This window comes from Aythya ferina (genome assembly GCF_964211825.1).
Source record: "Aythya ferina genome assembly, chromosome: 11".
In the NCBI taxonomy this organism is placed as follows: domain Eukaryota; kingdom Metazoa; phylum Chordata; class Aves; order Anseriformes; family Anatidae; genus Aythya; species Aythya ferina.
In genome coordinates, this window is record NC_140307.1 from 7584242 (window position 1) to 7604961 (window position 20720).

The 20720-nt window shown below is 42.6% G+C and overlaps 1 long non-coding RNA gene across 1 annotated transcript in view; it reads left to right on the plus strand.

Annotated features, from left to right (window-relative positions):
- The first annotated feature begins 2077 nt into the window (after nucleotides 1-2077).
- LOC311442936 overlaps nucleotides 2078-20720 on the plus strand; it is a 48529-nt gene continuing 29886 nt past the window's right edge. Inside the window, exons 1-2 of the long non-coding RNA XR_014696956.1 lie at nucleotides 2078-2254; nucleotides 5568-5769. This is a non-coding gene — a long non-coding RNA (uncharacterized lncRNA). The remainder of the gene's footprint in view (nucleotides 2255-5567; nucleotides 5770-20720) is intronic.

The window sequence follows — 20720 nt, forward strand, 5'->3', positions numbered from 1 at the left end:
TTATGTCTCTGGGTGGTTTTGGTTGCAGTTTCCTCTTGGACACGGGGAGTGTTATGAATTCTGGACAGATCACATCTCAGGACCTGGGAGAGAGAGAAGAAATGTCTTTTTGCCATTTCCTCTGGTGCTCCCTGATTGATATGCAGCTTGTAGTCCTGCTGTGCCCTACTCTTCATGAAGGGACTGGGAACAAAGTCGTTGTGAGCCATGGGTGCCTGACCCAGACAGTCCCAAAGAGCAAAGGTTGCATTTACATGCAATGTGGGTGTTGTGCGTATTGCCCAGACGGTCCCCAAAGAAGTTTGGTCACATGAATAATTTTGTAAATTTAAATAACGGTGCTTGTCATCCAGAGGGTCCTTCCCAATTCACTAGCTGCTTCACAGCATGCAGTGGAGAGGAGATGGAAATGGATCCTTGGATCCACCTGAAATATGGAAATAAATTAGAAAAGACTAGGGGGTCACTGACCTTTGCTTCCAGCTCCACGTGAGAAGGCAATGGGATGCTAAATTCCCAGCAAAGGGATATGTCTCTTCAGTTTCTATCTGTCCTTCTTACTCAGCATGCCATTTTTTCACATGCATTCCCACAGGAGTGAGAGAAGAAGAAGATTGTTTGTTTATATCTTTTTTGACATGCACAGGTGTTCAGATTTGAGGAACTGAGAGTAGGGAGAGAGTTAATGCTCTGATGTGTCTCTAAAGGCAAAGAAGCGGGAGTCCTGCTTTGGTTGTAATGTTCAGAATTACATTGTTCCTAACCATTTTAGCTACAGGTTTATTTCAAACATTGGTAACTCATAGAATGAGTCACTCTATTAGCTTTCTTTTAGACATACAGCTGCGGTGGCTGTACATGAAGTGTATTAAGTCTGGGGCATTTTCTTTTAGTTCTGGGAGCTGCTATTGATTTTACCCTGATAGATACTTGGCTCCAACACACGATGAAAAATCATTTAAAAGAGAAAGAGAATTCTTAATTCCTCACATCTGTAGTTCAAAACGTCCGCATTTGGATGTCACAGCAAAATTCCAAGAAAAAAAGATTGTCCAGAAGAATGGGGGTCATTGCAAAGAGACTGGAAGATGAAGGAACAGAAACAGGATTTTGTGAAGCCATTTTACAGTGAAGCTAAAGTACTTCGGAGTATTTATTAAAGCAAACAATTATGCCATTCTGTACTGTTTAAGGTTATTATAGAACTTCTATTAGAAGAGTAATTGCCTCTGGATGAGCATATGGCTTCGTCTGCTGGTAAAAAAGAGACCATTTCCATAGGCTAATGGTTTCTGTATAAGAACTGGACTGCAGTGATTCAGAGAATGCAATAGATGAGTTTTCAGGCATAATCAGAAAGTGATTAAGTAAAAGTCTGCCTTGTATGGAAATATGAGTGTGAGACACAACAGCATTTGCTCCTGGATATGATATATCAGGGTGTGTTACATGTATTAATGGAGATGAATATTTACCGATACATATATGTATCAATGTCACCTGCGCACACCTTTCCTGCAGGTGCAAATGACTATCAGGCTTTGCCCACAATGCCAAAGCAAAATGATAAATTCTGCACCTTGAAAAATGCACCTACCTGCCCACCTCAGCACATCCTTCTGCTGCTGGCCAGAAGGAAGAAAAAAAAAAAAAATGAAGTTGAGTTGAAGCCCCTTTGAAGATACTCCTGAAATCATAAGATCAATTCAGGCCACCTTATCTGGAGTGCATAAAGGCAAGCATCTGCTGCAAGTGGTACTGAAACTCCCTTCCAAGGTGTGATTTAAAAACTTCAGACAACCTGCCTGGAGTTATACCAGAATTAGCAAATAACATCCCCATTTCACAGAAGGGTAAACTGGCTGACAGAGAAGCTGGCTGGATTGCTGGTTATTACACAGCGAGTTAGGAGCAGAGTTAGAGAAGTGAGCGGAGAGCAGCCTAGAGCTTCATCCCAAGCTTCTGTGGATGGAACAGCAGAGGGAGGAAGAGAACAGGAGGAAGAGGAAGCAGAGGGGTGGCAAAAAAATCAAGGTACTGTCTTCAACTTCCTAACTTGTGCTCGGCACTCAAGCACATTGCTGAGGGTCGTAGCTATGTTGAGAACACCACGTGATAAGTACATAGGGGCACTGCCTCGGAAGAGGCTGAAGTGATGAAAACTCCCTGGAGGGCTGCAGATAGAGGGGAGCTCTGGGAAGGGAGCCAGCACCTCAGGCACTGGAAAGCCGAGGCTGTCCAAGTGACGTGCACGGTGAGAGCCAGCGGGTGTCCTGTTCATGGGGCTATTTGTCACGCTAAACTAGATTATCAGGAAATAGAAGTCCAGCCTGTATGTTCATAAATCCTTCCACATCCCTGCTCCAGGGCTGAGGATGTGATGTGCAGGCATTTGGCAAGGAGGTTACTGAGTCATGAAAAGCAGGGCTCCAACCATTCCCTGTCCAGGGAAGGCTTTGGGGCTGAACTCTCCTTTTGGTTCTTTTGGTTGAGTTCTACCTTAGTTATCTGTTCCCCGCTGTTCTCAGCCACACAGAGTTCATCTGGTCGGCTTCAGCATTTCACGTAAGTGAACTGGGAGCCTGCAGAAGTCCAGGTTGTTCATGGCTGCCATTGAGCCCTCCTCCCACTGCAGGCACTGCCACCAACACAAGCAAATGACTGTCTCTTATTATCAGCTACTGTTGTTAGAATTGAGAACAGTTAAACAGAATTCAGGGAATATAATCATCTCAATTGATGCTGGATTTGAAGATTCCAATGTTAAATGAGCATAAAAACATGCAGTTCAGATTTAGATTCTGTTTTGTTGCACAGTTTATCTGAAGTTGGTGTGGAGAGAGCCTGTTAATTCTGGTGGTCTCATGCTCTGGAGTTTCCTCTGTCAGCCAGAGACCCTCTAACTGGAGATGTTCTTCTGTGAGATGTCTCTGATCAGCACCGCAAGGATGTAATGTATAGACAACCCTGCAAGGCCAAGCCATCTTCGTGGTTGTGGTTCTGCTTCCCAGATAACCAGGCTCCAGGATGGGAAGTAATAGTAGAAAAAAGTACAGGCAAGGCCAGAAGACAGCAGAAAAATTGCCATAAGTCAGGGCAAAACACTGGTTGCTGCTGGGTTGTGGGGCTTTTGCACTCATGTCCCACCAAGCTCTTTCCACACCTGCTGCAGTCTAACCAAAACTGTTAAATTTTGTGTAACATCCCACTTAGTTCTGCCAGACCTCTGCGAACAGGAAAGGACAGGCTGGGTGTGAGCAGAGGGACCTCGTGTCTTGAGCAATAACCTTGATTCATTACTCTGCAACACAGCCACCGGTGTCACACGGGGATAGGAAGCAGGGTGATGAATCAGGCCCAGTGCTTGCTGCAAGTTCAGAACGCTGTCTGGTTGGCAAATAGCTCTGAAACCAGTCCCAGTGCTGCGTGAGTAGCTTCATTACTCTTAAGTGCTATATTTACTGAATAATTTGGACCGATCATTTTCAGGTTTGTTAGTCCCAATTGTTCACTTTTTAGATTGTTTGATATGTTTCTCAAGCCACGTGGTTTTGTTTTTTCTCCAAAAATGATAGCAATGGGTAGAAAAGTGCTAATAACAAAAAATGCACCTGCTGGAAAGTTGTTTGTTTGTTCTTTTTTTTAACAGAATAATGACCCAAACAAAAGCTCATTAAGCTCTAGGGGTTTGGGAATGTTGTTTGGATGCACTGGAGATCTCTGAGCATTAGGGGAAAGCAAAACTAGAAACCTGAGTTAAGCTGACAAGAATTCATTCTCTCAGCTCCACTTCAAGTTACATTCAGCAGTCTTGAGCCACATCCCCAAGCTACACATCAGACAAACACGGGTGCAAATGCCTCTTGTGATCTTGCCATACAGGCTAGTGGATGTCTTCTGCAGCTAGCCAGATACAGGGAAGCAGCCTGGCTTGTTGCAACCCAAGTCTCCTAGCTCATCTACCTGCTACACCAACCTCCATTCTCACCCACTATTTCTCCACTTAGCTCCTTGGAGGATCAGTCACCCAACCTGATTCTTCATTTACTCCTCTTTCCTTTCTGCTCTTCACCTCTCTCATTTGCTTCTCTCCACTGGGACTGTTATTCCGTTCTATTTTGGTTTGAGGTCCAACACCTAAACAATAAAAAATGACATGCAGCGAACAAGTGCTTTACCCAGAGCCTAGAGGATGGTTAAAATCTAAATGAAAACAATTTATAATAAAAACTCCAAATCTACTGCCATTTAGCAAAACAGTTGAAACAAATGATCCCTATAAATCAAGCTAAGATTTGTTAAGGATTTTCAAGCCACATGTATTGCTTAATTACGGAAAAATAATATGCAAGGAAAATGCTGATGATCGCTTTTCGAAATACAGTCTTGAATGTCGCATCAGGCTTCTTGGCGGTAGTTTCATTCACCTGTATAGTACTGTACCATGAAAAGGAGATAAAAATCAGCCATGTGGTTAAGGGAAATCATTCTCAGTATAAACTGAAAATTAAGATAATATATAGAACCAATAACACAATATCATGAGCATACCAGTATCAGAACCATTAGCTACACAGGGTAAGCATTGGAAAGTCAGAGATTTTAAGGCCATGAGAGGGTCTATAGCTCTGATTGTCCATGTAACTCTGGCCAGAGAAATCACCTCATACTCCTGTGTGTAAGGCCCACCTTATTCACACCCTGCAGGAGAAGAGAGCTGAGGAGGGTGAGTAGATCAGAGCAGGGGAAGTAGGAGCAGGGCACAAAGTGGGATCCCAATGAAGGCACCAAATGTCTGTGTTTGTACAGAACCCCGTAGAGATGAGTTAAGCAGGCTGCTCTCTCAAGACAGTGCTATACGTATGTCCCCAGTGCAAGTGGAGCTGGTTGGGAAGTTTCAAAGGTTTGATTGCAGATGTCTTTCTTGATTTAGGTTCATTTCAAGTGCTTTTCCTTAAGTTGTTTTTCTAAATGCTACATCTGGTTTTGGAGCTTGTGAAAAGCTCATAGTAAAACCAAATTTATATTTCTTTATGGCATAACCATGAATAACCAGTGTTAGGATGGGTCCTGTGCTGGGCACAGAATTGAAAACTTAAATTGTGAAGGTCTATGGCTTAAGCCAGCAAGAGGATATCCGTTTTCGGAAATGCTAGGCTACACTGAACTTCTCCCAACCCCAAGTCCTCCTGAAATGAGGAAAGAAATAAAGAAATTAGCTAATGCCATGATTTATCGTGTAGCATTTGGAATCTGCCCCCTTGAGCAATCAAATCCATCAGCCAAGTCTCTGTGGTGAATACTAAGGCTTAAGGGTTGCTACAAATCCTGTGCTTCAGCACATGCAGAATGAACCTTCAGGCTTCCAACCCTCAATGAATAATCCCAGAAAAGCCAGCTGACCTGCCAGGCCGTGCAGATAATGCTAAAATATATGATGTTAATGAAGTAGCAGATCTACCACAAATAGCAGGGATCATAAAAATAGAGTGAAAAACTGATTGCACTACAGTTGTGAAAGTGGTTGGTTCTCACTCCTACCCTTTAATTTTTTTCATTTTCAACAGAGTCTACCTCGGCTTCCATCATGAATATTAAGCAAATGAAGTCTGGAAATCTACCTCCACTACCTGACATAACAGTGTAACACAGCCTTGAAGTGGCAGCTGTGAAAAGAGAAAACCAGGACAGCCAGACAAACCTGGGAACAAGTTCGTACAGACTGGAGTGTCTGGAGGAATCGGCTCTGCAGACCAGACAAGGAGGCAAGTAAGTGAAGTTTTAGGTTCTCTCTTTGGTTTGCTACACTGCACCACAAACTGCCTGCAAGTCCTCTGGGAAGATTTTCTGTGCTACAATTATCCATCTCTTCATGGCTGAAACAGGATTACTGCCTGTGAACTTGGCAAGGTTTTGAGAAACATTGAAAGGTTCTTTCAGTCAGGACTTCAAAGTATGACCTTGCAACTGCCAGCTAGCACCTTCTTTCGTAAGCAGGGCAAGCTAACCTCCATGTCCTTCTTGCAAGTTGGGTGAATTTGCTCTGTCCAGCCATCCCCTCCTCATTCCCTTTCCAGATGCAGAAAACACACTTCATATCCCACACCAGTCCTAGGCACCTGGAATTGCATTGCACTGAGTTTCATCTCAGAAACCTTAATTCAACCTTAATTCAGGTTTATTTCATTGTCACAGAGATATGCCAAGGCACTTAATCTCAGTTAGTCCTTAGCACAAACAAGTTTTCATGGAAAATGTTGGCTGGTGGTGCCTGCTCTGCTTGAGGCTGCTGCCCTGAAGATGACCTCTCTCTTATACACCCCTCTTATTTAAAAATGGCACCTAGCTGCTAGAAAAACACTTTTTTTCCTTCCACTCCCAGAGCACCATGAGTGCCAGGGCAAAGGGCACTGATCTCCCACAGGGACCCATCTGCAGTGGTACCCAGCACCACAGGAGCAATGCACTCACAGCAGGGGCTGACACAGCTTTTGCCACTGCTAGGCCAGAAGGAGTCTGTCCTTCCCACACCTTGAGGTCTTCTGCTTTGTCTCTGAGCCAAAGGTGAAGTCAGCTCCTCTCATGACCCCCACAAAACATTGCAACCCCAGCACTACTTTCCCAAATTTTGTCCCACTAGGTCTGCTTCCTGCTTCCTGGCTTGCAGCATCACTGGTAGTTTGATGCAGGCACAGGTGGACCATGATGGAATGGTTCAAGTCCAGAGTGGTAAAATGGGTAGAAAATTATCAGAAAGAAGAAAAGATTGAAATGAAGCTTCCAATGATGCAGTTTCCATGGCAACTACCCTTCTACACACAGTTTTAATCCACTTTTTCAGGCAGCCATTCCAGGATGTGCAGGGAACCACACAACAGCTGCACATATCCTATTTCTAACACATCTCCTGATTAAAATAATTATTCCATATAGAGAGATTGTCCTGAATGGCAGTGGTTGAAGTTTTGGGTAGCCGTGGGGGAGGAGTATTCTCACAGTGCTAGATGCTTCCTGAAATAACGTATGTGGATGCAAATCCTAGCATTCACTGGAGGTGAAATGAAGGACACACATCCCAAAGTGATTGCAATGGGACATGTCTCATTGTCCCTATGGAACAAATGCCACTGAGTTGTGTGTATGGCACTCTGTCATGGATGAAATCAAACCTGGTCTTGTTAATGAGCTGCAGGTTGCTGAGGCCTTACTTTACTCAAAGTAGCAGGGCCAAGAGTTAGAGCTAGAACACATGCTTTGCTGTCACACTCCATGCTCATCCCTCACAAAGATCTAGGACAGCCCCAAAGCTACCCCTTTACTTTCAAATTGTCATCTTAGAAATGGAAATCGGGGAAGTATTTCGCAGGTGAATCATTTCTCTGTAATCCTAGTGGGACCGTGTGATGATTACAACACTTTGATTCTCTGTGGGGATTATGTGGACTGAAATCAGAACACAGGGAATCACCTTTGTAGTCCTGAGGATGTTATTTCTCACTGTCATTGTTGCTATTGTTATCTCTACTCTGGCTTCTAAAGGCCCCTGCAAAGACTGGTGTTCCCTTCTGCTAAATAACATGACAGGATGAGACAGAGACTATACCTAAGAGCTTGTAACGTATACCAACGTGGTAGAAAAAGAGTAGAAGGAAAGTCAGATTCTTGACAGGTACAGAACTAAAGAACGGGTGAATTAAATGGTTTCCTTAAGGTCGCATACCGAGTTTATGGCCAGAACTGAGTGCAGATCCCTTGAGTCCCAGTCAGGCCTTTTATCACTGGCATGGCTCTTCCTTTGCTGCTCTCCCAGGCTGTCAGTCTCATTTGTCCTATAGAAATATTGAGATAGCTCTGGCAGATGCATTACCTAAAGAGGAAAATGTCTGAAATTATCTTTTCTTCACTCCAAGGAGTGCCAGGGGAAATCTACATTTCTACACAGTAACTATGTTAACCACTTAATTCCAAAGGAAGCAGATAGCAGGAAGATATTAGTGTGGGAATGAGCAAGTAAATAAAAGGATATTTCTCCCCAATAAACCTCAATTCTCTGGGAATTATTTTAGAAGTCTACAAAGTTAAATTACAAAGAAGTCTGCCAGAACAGGTAATGACTATACTTCAGGGAGAGGCAATTGTCCTAGAAAATTTTATGTGCTATGGTTACGGTGCTGGAAGCAAGAATTTAACCAATATGAGGGATCTCTGGGTTACAGCACCTCCACCAGGGACTTTGGGAGGAATTCTCATACTACTTAGCACTTGATGTCTAAACAGTTTATGAGCTCTTGACTTTTTTGGCTTGTTACCTACTCACTCATACAGGTCATTTCAATGTCTTTAAGATGAATTGAGTGACCACTGGACAGGAAGGGCTGAAAAATCTGACTTTAAAAACCAGTTGTATTATGTTGAAATTTAATGTTGATAGAGATGAAACACCTCCCTTCCTCCAACATCACTCAGGCTGACACCCAGTGTTTAGTGACAGTGGAAACCACAACAACTGCATGTTTTCAGAAGAGTTGTTCCATGTTCATGGGGTTTCATGGGGATTGGCAGAGCTGTGTGAGGGGTGTCATGTTTGCATGAAATGAGCAATGAGCAACTGGGCTTGTAGGTAGGGAATGCCAGAGATAGGGTGGTGGCTACTATAAGACCATGGATTCAGGAATTGGTGGGTACATTTTTATTTAGCAGCAGTTCGGTTGTCTCTGTCAGACAGGTGTGCAGGATGGCGTGACTCTGAGAAGTGTTATTTGCCAAGTAAAAGACACAGAGAAGGAAATCTTATCTTGCACTTTCCAGTGTCCCCATTTCATAAATATGATACATTAATATTCATTATACCACGTGCATTATCATTTTGGAAGGAGATTACTGGGGATTCACTATTTTCTCTCCATCATATTTTCCAATTAGGATCCTCTCTTTTGCAAATAATAAGCTTTTTTGTTGCCAGAGGCTTTGCAGCAAAGTTCCAGTCAGGGCTTTGGAGCTCTGCTCAACCTCCATTTCAAAAAGAAGTGCAAATTGAAGAACAATTATATTTTTAATAACAGGTTAATCTTGCGGCACTAAATATGATTAGAGAATAGCCTGGCTAGCGTGGAAGAATACAACAGATTTTAGAAGTTGTTCCCAAAAACTGCTGGGGGATGGGAAAGGGTGAATCTGTACAAATACACCACTGAGTTCACAGGGGTGTCTGGGGCAAAGGTTTCAGGGTTCTTAGGGTATGGACAAGAGGATAAGAGAAGAGTGGAGGAGCAACTAAAAAGGAGTAGCTTGAGTCCTTGTTCCTAGCCCATGAATAAGTCTTTTGGCTCTGTTGTCCTCTCAAATGGGCAAAAGCATTCGGGCCTGTTCTCACTTGGCTCCGGCAAGGCAGGTGGCAGGGCTGACCTGCACAGGGCAGGGGATGAGCAGACCTTCAGTTTCTGGGAGCTGTCTCAGGTTTTTCTGTATCTCAAGTACTTCCTTTAGGCTCCTTTGTGCAGAGACAGAGGACCAAAACACGGCTCTTCTTCAAAGAGGGAAGAAATGGGGAATAGGTATGCAGTAGAGACACTTGGATGATTAAATGCTTGAAACCCAGACACCAGATAATGCTTGGGATAAACACTGGGATCCCACCAAAAGCCACTGTGTGGCTGTGTGTGCAGCCAGTGGTCCATCAGACTTCTGGAGAGTGAATTACAAGCAAAGAGAAAGAGGAAAGAATGGAAATGTTATTGAAAATGCATAGGAAACCCTTCCTCTTCCTATTTCCCCACTGCCTCTCCTCTGTCTGTCTTTTCCATGCTAGATTCTTTGCCTTTGTCAGCTGTGGTAGAAAGATATGTCTCCAGGTGAGCCTGCCCTATTACTCTGGACACAATTAGACTGGACAAGGCATCTACAAAGAGAAAAGATGTCCAGGACAAGGAAAAATCACCCCTCCACACTGCTCCTTCCTCACCTCTTCACGCTGCTCTGAAGCAAGTACTCGGTGCCTACAGCCCTTCATGCCCACGCAGACCTTTAACAAAGCGAGCCATCCTCACTAACACTAATTAGTTAGTTAGGCTCTAGATTTCTCCTTCAATTACCACAAAGTTGTAAAGGGGAAAAAAATGGAAAAAAAAAGAAAAAAAAAAGCTAAATTTACAGTCAACCCTTTGAGAGGCTAACTATTCCCCACACACCCATACACATGCTAGTAAAACAGCCCTTTAAAGTTGTTGGTGTTGTCAGTTACAAGAGCAGCATTTAACATTTAATGGTTGTTTTTGGTCAGAGCTGTTACTTTTCATTGTTTGCTAGATTTGTTCCTTAAATTTGCTTGGCTCTGTGCCATGCAGTTCTTCTAGTTTTGCTTTATATTGTGCTTGGGGTTGCACGATCTTTTTTTCTATGATTTTTTTTTTTTTTTTTGCTTTGAAGACATTTTATGAAATGATTTTCATTTTTCTTGCCCAGTCCATTGTCTTGTCGTGTCTGATATTTAACTGGAGAGCCCAGGTGTCCCCTTACAAGCCCTTTAAAAGTGCCAACGTCCTCACATTCTCCTTGCAGTGCAAAGTCACCAATTGTTACAGTTGTGAGGATGCCTGAGAATGTTGTTGAGTTAATTGGACTGGACAAAAGACTTTGGAAAAAATAGTACCTTGTCTGCCAATGCTGCCTGGTAGCTCTTACAGAGGTCTATGGGAAAAGCAGAGTAGAGATACTAAGAAGACAAAAAAAATAAAGTGCCTTTACTTATTGTCCATAATAATGGAGAGGCTGGATTAGCTGTTCAATTCAAACAAATGCAAAACAAGAAAATCTTGCTGTGCATCTTGACCTTTTTTTTTATAAACAGACACTAACCCATTATTTGTCAGGTCTGTTTTAACCAAAATTTCAGGCAGTAAGAGGTTTTCACAGACATCTGCCACAGACCCTCTTTGAGCAGTCATCAAATCTGCATGGTCCTGGTGTCCCAGTGGTCCTTACTCCTGGCGCACGTGATTGAAATGTGGCAAGGTTTCAAAAATAGGACAGGCTCATCTTGTTGTTTGGGTTTACCTCCAGCTGCAAACAAGCACAAGACGCTTCCACAAAGTGTCTTTGCAGACTACAGAGGGCACCCAAAGAGCTGACCCAGACAAACAACAAGGGCACAAACTTCATCTTCTCATATATTCAACATTTTCCTTCCACCTAGACAGATCTTTCCTCAGCCAAACAATATTGACCTGTAGGTTTTTGAGTTCAATTTCTGCTCCTCTTACATCTTTACTGGCATGTTTACTGTGCTCTTAATTAATTATTTGTAATTGCTTGTGTTTTTTCCCTTCTTTTTGTGCCTTTGTTTCTTGTTTCTCTCCCAGCCTTGGTAACAAGATGTTGCATCTCTTGAGGCTGGCGGGGTAAAAGCCTATTAATAAATAATTAAGTTCTGAGGCTCCAGCAGCGTGGAGTCACGTCTTGCCATCACATGGCTGGAGTCTCCATGGCGACTCACCGGTGTGAACTGAAATGCTCTCTTTGGGAGGAGGCGAGAGGAGGTTATACAGGGCAAAAATGTGTGAAGTTAAATTATACTTTAAAAAATTAAAGGCACCGTTATGCCAGCTAGTTCTCTAAATGATCTAGAAAGATGGAAACCTCCTATTAGCCCCGCTCCACCAGCATCCCTCGCTTCTGGCTGCCACTGCCCCGTGTTTATGTTCTGCTCCAGAGCCTCCAGCACTGAGGCTTTTCCACCCTGTAGATGCCAAGCAACGTTTTCCCATTACCCAGTCCCCTCAGACCTTCCCAATCTGCAGCAATCCTGCCACCAAACTGTGCAGCCTCAGTCCCCACGATGAGAGTGACTGATTGCTAAAGAAAAGCAAGCATGAAATAATTTGTCATGTGTCACCAAATTAAGTCTTGAGGCCTGGAGTCCAGAGGCTCCTGCTTCTCTGCTCCTCTGTGTTCTTGTTTCCTACTACATTAACATGTCGCCTTTTCCCTAGAGTCATCCTGCAACCTACATTTGTGCAAAATTCACACCTGCTCCTCATTAGAGCCAGATTTTGAGCAGTCTTTGCTGCGCATTTCTCCTTTTCTGGCATTACTCAGAGGCAGCTTCATGTGCTGGCACACGAAGTAGCCCTTCTATTTTTCCCATCTCATAATCCACCTCTAAGTATAGCAAAGACATTTCTTGTCCATTCAAAGCTGTAGTTTTCAAATGAAAAGCAGTTAGCTCAGCAGTTCCAGCATCTGTAAAAGTATGTCCTTGTGCGGCAGCGTGATCTGAAACTCCCTTAGCCTGTTATCAGCTTTCCATCTGTGTTAGCAGCTACGTTATTCACAAGCATCCTGATTGATGTATTTCAGCCAATATAACTTTCCCAAACCCCACTTCTCCAATAATGTTTCATGGGAACACGAGAAATTTCTAGCTCCTTGTAATGCCAAGGATGTAAATCACACTAATTGTCTCCCAGATTTCAGAAACATCCTGGGCTTTCATTTCCTCTGCAAACTTCTGGAGCATTTACATTAACTTTTGGCAGGTAAATGGTAGGGGGCCCAAACCATCCGTCAAGTAAAACTGCATTGAAAACACATCAAGTTAGGAGCTGTGGCAGGTAGGTAGGTCCTCCAAGAGAATGAAGGTTTTGATATCCCAGTTCCCTTCTCCTCACAGGAGGACACAATGTGCAGCCCAGGAACCTCGCTCTTTCCACCCAGGGACATTTGCTGGCTGCTCAGTGTTCACAGCCTTACTGGGAAGCAAAGTCCGGCGGCAAGACATCCTCTCTGTGTTGCACTCAGTTTTTCTTTAGCCTTGTGGGATGGGATTGGGGCAAAGGTCTGCATGGTAAAGGGTGGCTCTGGTGCTGCAGAGCTGAAATTTGTGGCAAACAAATCTCCACAGTGTGTACAACCTTATGTTCAGCCAGGGAATGGGTCAGTTCCTCTTTCTTATTACCAAATTTCTGGGAAAGTGTGTGAAATAGAAAGGTCTCTCTCAGCTCTTTTTATTGGCCTATTTCCCCCCTTTTCTTTTTTAGTGGAATATAAAGAGGAGATGAAAGATGGTTTGAGTGAGGTTATCACAGGGATAAAATAATACTTCAAGGTGTTTCAGACCTGTTTTCATGGTATTCTCTTGTAGCCACTGCAGAGGTTTTCAGAAATTGTTTCCCAGCCTTTTTCACCTCTACACTCCTCTCCTCCCAACAGACTAAGGCCAGAACAGAAGAGGAAAATGGATTAATATTTTTTTTCTTCAGCTATCTGGCATCCTGTCTTTGCTTCCACACTTTTGATATTCACCAGCCCCAGCAGAAAACAAACAAGCAATCTGAAATTCAAGGCTTGTTAGGTAAAACAAAGAATAACTATAACAATTATTTTGATTCTGAGGAGAAATGTTTGCCTTTTTTTTTTTTTTTTTTTTTCCTAAGACTGCCTATGGTTTCTAACACTGAGTTGGGATTTAAAATAATTCATCTATTTTTAAGTGATGTTGGCAACCTAATTTTGACTCAATAGTTCCATGACGCTGAAGGAAAAGGAGAAAAAAAAAATAATTGCAAAACACAAAATAAGCAGAAATGGTTTCAGTGAGGTGTTTTGATCATCCCCATGAGCTGTTTTCTTGCTGTGTTGTGCGTGACTGAAAATCAGAAAGTGAATCTGCCTATTAACAAACGGGAAGCTGACCAAACCAGTTTCATCAGACTGCAGTAAAAAAAACAGAACAAGGGAAAAATAAATTTAGGAAAGTAGGTGATTAGAATTATTTCCATTCTGTCAAAGAGAATGCATGAATGATACAGGAAAGACTTCCTTATGAAGATTAAGGAAAAAAAAATAAAAAAGCATAATTTAATTTCTTTAGATGGAGAAAAGGCTGAACAGATTCCCATGGGTATGACTGAAACATGGTGTCATGAACTGGCAGTGAATGGATGGTTTGGGGCAACCCCTGAGAAAGGACTCCACCTCATCCCCTAACCATAATCTGGTTTCTCTATATGTTGCTGCTCACTTTTGGAGTAAACTGCAAACCTGCACAAAGAGTTGAATAAACAAAGTACTGCCTGCGCATGTGTGTTCATTAGGAAAAAAAAAAATAAAAAAAAATCACAACATGCTGATTACTTGGCAGCCTGGCATTTCATAATATCACAAAGGGTTTTGAGAGATGAACAGCTACTGCAAGCCTGCCGTGGAAACCAATATCTTCACCTGTGGGAAATGCAAAGATAACAGGCAATTGTGACTAAAAATGCAATTACTACAAGAGAAAAAGATTCACTTTCCTCCGTGTGCATAGAAATCATGAAAAGATATTTTCATCCTAGGCCAACAAGGCCTGAAGCTGGGTTTTATTCTGCACTTAGAACCAGTAATAATTTTTCACCTATTATGCATCTCTCAGACAAAAATATATTCTTCTCCATCTCACCTAGAAGGATCTCTACTTCTACGCAATTATTTTATCAGATGCAGGGAAGCAGGATAGAGAAAGCAAATATTTGCCTTTGATCATTTAAAATTCCTATTTTCTGTCTCTCTTTTATCCTGTCTTTCAAGATCAGATTTCTATTGCAACATGAGCATGGACAAGACAGAGCTTTTAAAACAAAACATCCTAATTTTTAACCACAAGCAAAACATAAGAGAAGCACGAGACCACTCAGTGCAGAAGATGAGGAAGGCACATCCTGCACACTGTGGGATGGATGGAACTGGTAAAACCCTTTATAAACCTCAGCAAAATGCCTTGTCTGTCACACTCCATTTACTGTTGCATCCCTTCAGGCAGCTGACCTGTCAGCTGATTGCTTTACTTCAGGTAGAGATGTTCAACCTCCTGTAACAGGACAAGTTTTCTGAGCTTCCCAACCAGAGACCAAAATATTCACACACAGGACCCACATACCTGGGGTACGCTTGAAGGAGGGGGATGTGCAGTGACTGCTGCTCTGCTGGGCTCCTCCACCACAGGATTATGAACTGCTTCTCACAAAGAGGCTGTGAAATTTAGATCTGCTCATGATCCACATGACTGAAGAGCCACAGTGTGACTGGTGCCACTTTACCCGGCCAGTTCCCACAGTGTATGACCCACTTAACTCCCAACTCACAGACTCTATTTAGACTCATTTGCAGCAAACCCAAATTAATTTATGCTTCACCCAGCTTCTGTCTCCATTTGGAGTTTGGAATTGCAAAGGTATCCTTCAAAAACAAGATCAGACTACATAGACAATTTGAAGAAACACGGTGAAGGGAGAGTAAATCTCATGATTATTTACTCATATTGGTTTTGTGACCACCCAAAGCATGAACATAAAGCCCAAAGTTTTGCAGAACCCTGTAGATAGATGCTCTGCACCATACAGGTTTGCAGTGTGTTATAGGGAAATCACCCATGAACAAGGAGACATCTTCACCGCCATAGGTCTAGCATGGAAGCTTGAGGGCTCTCTTGCATTATCTTTTTGCTGCAGTTCCTCTGAATTCAATATGCTGACCTCCAAATACAATATATTGGTCTTCTGTCTCCAAGTCAGTGCACTGTGTTGGCCTCTTGTGACAGTTCTGTGAGTGGGGTTAGCTAAGGGACACCTCCTTAAAGCTAAGTGGATAGAGCCTGTGATTTGGCAGAAGGAACCAGGACTTAGTCCAGCACATGCATTCTCATCACACTGTGCATTGCTCCTACACAAGTAAGAGAGAGAGAGAGTGCTTTATTGTTCCTGAAAAGTCTTTTTGTTAAAAAGGAGAATGGTTAAGAATCAGAATTGCTGTCTCAGTCTGTCACTGACTCAAATACAGAGAATGAGACTAATGAAAAATTAGTTATTTCTTTCACCTGAGTCTTTCTGGACGTGGCAGAGTTCCTCCAGAGGTGAGGAGCATCACCAACATGTAAGCTCAGCAAAGCTCCATGACCACACCTTTGTGAATAACAGATTACCATCATTTTACAACAGCTACAAATCTTGGCCATGCCATTGCTTCTAGTAGGAAAACAAATCTACTTTCTTAGCAAATATGGTACATTGATAGGCAGCTTTCTGACTTAGGAGAGGCTTGACAGTGTACAAAGCCTTTCAGCAAAGATACTGCAGTAAATCTTGCCCAGGCTGAAGTATCTGAGAAGTGCTTATACCTCACTGATCACTCAGCCTTAGATTTGTGATAAGACAGAAATCATTGCCATCTGATACCTCTCTGTTAGCCTGTAAGATATGAATCAGAGAAGTCTGTGCTCTGTCCGGAGTTGACAAAATGCATCAACACAACAGAAAACATCATTGGTCTGACACCTCTGCTGGCAGCCTCAGAAGGAAAGAGAAAGGGGAACATAGTCCATGCTGCCCACTGGTTCCTCCAGGGTAAAGCTGAACTTTGCTGGTAAGGAGAGGAAATCCCTACTAGTGACACCCAACTGAATAAAATACCTACCTACCTGATTATAGAAGCATCGCCCCCTTCATCAGATAAATACTTTGTAGAAAATCAGGCACACTGCTTCTGTCTCTGGTACCATCAGCCCTAGTTGGTGAGGTTATAAAGTCTCAGTGAAGAAACCCTCAATTTCACAATCTCAATAAAAACAACAGAACATCCTTCCCGGGGTAAGATACTTACGCGTATAATAACTTTTCGTCTCACCTTTCGCACCTGAAACAGCACATACAAGTGCACAAAGCAAACAGAGCCCTTTCTGGTGTGTTTTGGAATAAGCTGACATCCACACTTAAACATATTGCGCCGTACTACATTTCCTGGGGCCCCCTGATGTTGTTACTATCCTGACAGACACAGCCGCCTCCCAAATTACACTTATTCTGACCTTAAACACACTGACACAGAAATGCCTCGAAGACAATGTTGTCTCTCAGAGGCGCTGCACATTCACACATGCACATGCACACATACACACAAAATTATGTCAGCCATTTAAGTAATCCTTGCTTGGCTGTTCTTTTAAAATGCATCTTTCGTCTTTCTGTAACCAAGGGCTTTAATATTCAAATGTTCATGAGCACCAGCTTTATTAAAATTAGGGCTTGGGGAAATGTCTTCGAAAAGGAGAAACGAATATTACCCAACCATTTAAAAGATGCTAATTAATGGAGTTCTAAAGCCCAAAGAGGCCATTTGACGGAGCAGAGATTCCTCTACCAGACAGATTTGTAACTTATCGGTTCGAGTGGCAGAGGCGGAAACAAGAGACTAGCAAAATAAAATGCAAGTAGGTTAAGAGGAACAATCCTCCAGGTGTTCTGAGGGCTCCAGAGTTTAGTTCTGTGGCAGCAGTTTGAGTTTTCTGCCTATGAGCTCTGCGTGTGAAGATTTTTCTTTCCCTGACACAAAGCAGAGTTTGTGTCTCTTCCCTGCTGGAACTGCCCTGTGGTAGGAAGAAGAAGCCATAGCCCACATGCTGCTCAGCCGTGGTCTATTGAGAGTTGTGGCTGCCAGCTGGTGTGGTCACAGGGGGATTTATTCTGAGATAAATCTAATCTCAAGGGTACATGGGTATATCCATATGTATACATGTGCACAAGGAAAGAGCTTTGCGCTGAGAATAGCAAAGATACACTGGAATGGTCAGAGCTCTCCAAACAGACTTTTTTATGATTATTTCATCTGAATGTATAAAGTCAGGGGAACCTCAGCAGCCACCCACTGTCACACTTCCCTAGATCCTGCCTATCTCTTCTACTCTCAGCAGAGTGACTGAGTTCAGTTCTGTATCACTGAACATGGTTACTAGCATCCTAAATTTTCTGTCTCCTCTCCTCGCCTGTTCTTCTCTTTGTGCACAGATATAACTCTGGGTCAAAACCCCAAAATATTCCTCACACTAGAGAAATAGATTCTTTTGGTGCCTATGTGTGTACATACCAATTCCAGCTCTGTAGTAGAAACAACATCTCTGAAGTCTATCAGTGATTCATTGCCACAATTTCCATCAACTACTGATGTAGTTCTTGCCAGGTCAGCTGTTTTCAGAAAGTCAGGGTAGGCTGGTGATTTGAACCCCATCATCTTCCCTTTGCCAGGTGGCAGTTTAAGTGGTCATCTGTATTTACCCCATCACACCTATTTCCAGACTTTGGGCTGAAGCTAGACAACTTCCCCCCTTCCTAGCACCAGATCCCAGCAGAGACAGGGAAGGGAAGGGAAGCTTTGAAAAGGGCCTGTAAAGCAGTATCCTGGTTACAGCTTCCAGAAGGCAGAGAGTTGGTTGGGATGTACCTCTTGGAAACATTCCCATCATTAATTGCTTTCCTGGCATCAGCTGGGTGCTGCTGGAGTCATGATAAAAGCAGAAAGAGAAGAAGGTAACCCTAAGGATGGACAGAGAGATGGGCAGCTTTCTGGTTATATCAATAAATAAAACTTTCCTTGCTGCATCTACCCCTCAGACAATGCTCTCCTCCCCACATAACCTAACCCTCCTCAGGGAGCTCTGATCCTACCATCCTGCCTGTCTACAGTACCAACACAAAGACTACAGCCTCTGTGATTCAACTGGGCTTTCTGGGGAAAATTAGAGCAACAACCACCAGAACAGAGCAATCGACAAATAGAGCTCAGAGGGGCTCAGCTGAGACTGTTGCTGACCTAATGAACTCATTTATGATTCATCTTATGTTTTCATGCTCTCATTTTCTCTCTTTTTCTTTTTAACTCCCAGACCAAAAGCTTCTGATTCAAAGTGAGTTCCCTACATTTTCCCAGTTGGCCTTTGAAAGCATCCTGAATGCCATTTGCTGGACAGGGAACCCCAAACAAGTAAGGGGAGTGGGCCATTTATGTCTGTAAAAATTCCTTAATGTTTATGAGGAGGCTGAAACCTAGGCATTCAAATTTTTCAGCTGAGAATTCCCTCTGTAATGGACCTGTGTTTCAGCTGACCTCAGTCTGAGTGGAGGTTCAGCCATTTGACTTCAGCTTGGAGGTTTGAGCCTGTCCTTACAGCGTGTTGTCTCCTTATGTCAGTGGTATTGAGATTGCAGACCTGACGATAGCTCAGTGCAAGCTGTTAGTATTGCATTAATCCACCTTGGGGGTGGTGTGCCTCTGCTGTCTTTCGCTGATCAGCCTTGGTTATAAAACCCCTTTGGCTGATGTGGTAAAAGCTTGAGACTGTTCAAGCAGGAGGATCGGGGTGTTTGGATAAAACATTGGGTCACAGAGGCTTAATATGTTATTGCACATCAGCTGGGCGAACTTACCTGTTCATACATGTGCTCTTTGCCTGGAGCTAACGCAAAATAATATGATGTAGCTTCACTTTGTTTCACTGTCAGCTAAGTTAAATTGCATTATTATGTCTTTGTCACAAGCCAGGAACGTGCGCCCAGACTGCTACCTCAGCTCTTCTGACATTTGGTAACTTGTTAAGCTGCTCTCGCTTGATCTTGTGTCAGAGCCTGGAGTCCTTCACAGCTGTCAGGAAGTCCTTGGGAGACCTGTTTTTGTCACCTTGGGTTGTATTCATATTTACAAGGACTTGTGGCTGCATATAGCATGGACCCACAAGGGATGTGACAGATTGAATGCTTTTTATTGATCAGGAAAACCAGTGTACATGTCCCAAGAGACCAGCACTTTCGATTCACACCCTTCCAAGTTCTTTTACAATACTAATTGCCATCATTAATTATTATTAATAATAGTAGTAGTAATAATTAATAATAATAATAATAATAATCTGGAAAGGGATTTTAAAGAAGAAAATGGTTCTGCCAAATCTCTGATATCTGCAAAGCTATAAATAGGGAGATACTTTTTTCAGTTCATAGAACTTCATTGTCTTCAGAGAGCTATTGGGACGAACAGCATGAAAAAAATTATGTTTGTTTCTCTTGTAAAATATAGATTGACCCTCCTAAATGAAGACAGTTGGCAGGAAAGATATGATCTGAGACAGAAAAACAACAAAAAAACAGAGTTAATGTAAATTTGTGTTTTTAACATATGTCTTGACTTCAGCAGCCTGCCATAAAGAAAATGAAATGCAAGCTGGAAACACAGGCTTGTTCTGATAAATGCAGGGGGAAGAATAAAACTAACAAATATATTTGTTTCCCTACTAATCCCTCTTCATTATAGGACATAGCTGTTTTGCCTAATGGTCACAAATGAATCCAATATGAACTCAAACAAGGGGAGGTTTCTTTTCTGTTTGTAGATTAAATCATTTGTAAAAATATTTCAAGTGCAGTCAGCGTCAACAAAGTCAAATAAAACCTCTGTCTCACAACAGCAAAAATTTACCATAGTGAATATCTTTCTATGACAACTGGTAAGAGGTAATTTTTCCCTGGAGCCAACTTCCATTGGATCAGTGATGCACCAGTCTATAGCAGAGAGAGTTTGCATTAGGATCTGTGTACCAGTACGCATAATGAATCACACCCTACATTGATTTAGTAAACCAATAGGTTTTATTAACTCAACAATGAGATTAAAATGGATTAAAACAGGAGAGGGGCTCTATCATTGTACTAGTAATTTACCCTTGATTCTACAGCAAGTGCAATTCACTTTGTTTTTAATACCTGATTAGAGTCTCTCTTAGTATTGCTGTAATGTTTTCTCGGGAGGGGGGGGAGCGTACTGGATGCAGGCAAATCCTATACCAACATGTAACTACAGAGAAAGCAAGTTAAAAATAAATAAATAAATACAACTTTAATCAGAACTGGGACTTTACACTGTTA